The sequence below is a fragment of the Parasteatoda tepidariorum genome, chromosome 4 (genome assembly GCF_043381705.1).
Source record: "Parasteatoda tepidariorum isolate YZ-2023 chromosome 4, CAS_Ptep_4.0, whole genome shotgun sequence".
NCBI classification, from domain to species: domain Eukaryota; kingdom Metazoa; phylum Arthropoda; class Arachnida; order Araneae; family Theridiidae; genus Parasteatoda; species Parasteatoda tepidariorum.
The window spans coordinates 65,853,919-65,856,573 of NC_092207.1; the positions used below are offsets into that span (position 1 = coordinate 65,853,919).

Genomic DNA, 2,655 nt, shown 5'->3' on the forward strand with positions numbered 1-2,655 from the left:
GAATGTAAAGTTTAAATGGGCCTTTCATGTTATATCATTAAATTTAGTAATACTATTTCTCGGGCATTAGGTTTTAACTCTTATAAGAATATACATATTTTTTTCTGTTAATGTACAAATATTTTTCCGATGTGTTTTGGATATTCCTTCTCTAATAAAAAGAGATACCATTTTGTTTTCGGTTGTACAAGAAAGAAGATCAAGCATTTTTCTTTTTTAAATTTAATAAGCCACATTAAAGAAGGAACGTTGCAATGCTACACGCTACATAACGACGTCTCCAGAGTAACTGAATGACTGTTCATATAGAAATCGCAGGTATGCGTCTCATACAACAACGCCCCCTATAGTTCGTTGCGATCGCGAATTCCTAGTCTCGGTCCAAATTCTTTCATTAAAAAGTAAAAAATCGTTTGACATTTAACTTTTCGAAAGATCCAGCTCAGAGTTTTCTCATGACGTCATTATTCGTCATTTCATAATAATTCTTTTGTCAATAATATTTTAAGAATTCTATCAGAAAAACGAACTACTATTAAAAAAAATGCAAAATCCTAAACAATAAAAAAATATAATTCAATAATTTTTTAAAACTAAGGGAACATTCTTACTGAATCTGGTTAGATCACTCTGCTTAAAATGCACCAAATTCTCAATTTGTAAACTTATGTTGGCCGAAATGGTCCAATGGATTTAAGTCAGGAGGGTTTGATCCTCAAAGCAGCTAATACACCATATACATGCGATGCAATTACGAGTAAAACTTGCGGAATCGAACATCTTCTGGTCTGTCGCTCAGCAGTACCATGGGTACAGGGATCTAGAGAAAATTTCCTTCTTATTCAGATGTATGTCTGAATCTTGGCATACTATTGGTATACCTGGTATACTATTTATTCTGGTGCCAAGGTCTGAATAATAGAAGTGTTCTCACGAATGAGTGGTGCTGCCATCTTAATTCACACTTTCACCCTAGTGATGTTCTCTGTTCAAACGAAAGGTGATCATTCCAGATTATTCGCAAGACCAATAGCCAGTGATCTTGGTTTATTCAAGTGTCACTAAAAACAACGAAGACAATAACTTACGAAAATTTTTATTTTAATGAAAAATTTACAGTAAAAATTACTGTCGATGCAGCATAAGAAAATATTTTTATTAAAAGGGAAAGTTTGTTCTCAAACCATTTTAATTCAACGCAAAATCCTTTGTTTTTAAAAAAATAAGAGGGATGGAATATCTCCACTCTTCTCTTAAGGATAAAATTGGTTACACTTTTTTGACCGTTTCGAACGGTATCATCAGAACATCTTGTAGCAAGCTCCAAGAACTCTACGTCAGAAAACCGACCCAATAAAAGCGAACTGTCACGAAACATTTTAAAAGATATCATTTTAAACTTACTTAAAGAATGAATTTCATTCTGAAACTTACTTTAATAAAAGCAAATTGCATTTAGATGAATTTAATTCATAACTAAGCTCATTATTTCCAATGTGAATAGAGAAATGAGCCTACTATTCAATTGTAGAGATAATTGTTCTGTTATTCTTTTTATGTAAGAAGATCTGAAAGTTTTTTACCCCAAAAGAATAAAAGAGAGCAGCTTATCTCATCAAGGTAAGGAGTTATGTATCAGTTTTAAATTTTTTAACTCTAAATGACATTTATTTCTCTGATTCAGTTAAAACGCAATATTTTCCAGTACCCTAAAACTTTTGAAATCTAAATTTTCCATGAACAAAGAAATTTTACTGAAAATTTATAGAGCGAAAAAATATTTCGAAGTATTAATATTTGATGAACATTTATGACAAAAGTAAAATTTTAAATTATTCGTCGAAAATTAATTATGCAAAATTCATTTTATTATTCAGTGACTTTTATTCATTTTTGTAATTCCAACTTTCAGATTCTTTAATTTCTATTAATACCACATAGATTTTTTTAACTGTTTTTAAAACAATATATTATTTTACGGTACATTGGAAATATTTCCAACTTGAAAACGAGAACTTTATTTAATTTTTTAAAATTATGTTATAAAATATTAGTAGTTATAAGACTTTGTATAACAATGACTATTTTAATCAATTTTATTGTCTTTTTGGGTTTAAAAAAAATAGAATTCCGTCGGAAGATGGCAGCACAAAAAGTATAAAGCTTATATTTAAAAAAAAATCGCAAAGAAGCTTAAACATACTTTAAAACTTATAAAATTGTGTAGATATCAGATGTTATGGAGCTTTACGATGCTCTGGTGCATAGAAATAGAATGAAAATCAGTAACTAGCTCTTAATAGTTGATTGAAAATACAATGACTGAGTTAAATCTCAGTTTATCTGAATGGAATCAGAAATAGGGGATTATGAATATAGTCAAGACATGAGATGACGTAATTGGCGAAACCTTTTTGCTGGATACGTGGGTACGGTGTTTAATTTGATATTTATAATAAATCAAATTGGGCATTTTGAGAAATGCATTCTTTTATTCTAACATATTTATACTTTTTCACAGTTCAAAAAAACACATAAATCTATATAAGGTATTTTTTAAACATTGATGTTCTAAATTTTTTTAAAATTAAGTTTGTAAATTGGATCTTTTTGATGTTTCTTCAGAATAAAAATGTGCGTATATATATATATATA

At 29.0% G+C, this 2,655-nt stretch overlaps 1 long non-coding RNA gene across 1 annotated transcript in view; it reads left to right on the plus strand.

Moving 5' to 3' along the window:
* The first annotated feature begins 2,249 nt into the window (after window positions 1-2,249).
* Window positions 2,250-2,655, plus strand: part of LOC107453588 (uncharacterized) — a 23,474-nt gene continuing 23,068 nt past the window's right edge. The window contains exon 1 of the long non-coding RNA XR_001585354.3: window positions 2,250-2,429. This is a non-coding gene — a long non-coding RNA (uncharacterized lncRNA). The remainder of the gene's footprint in view (window positions 2,430-2,655) is intronic.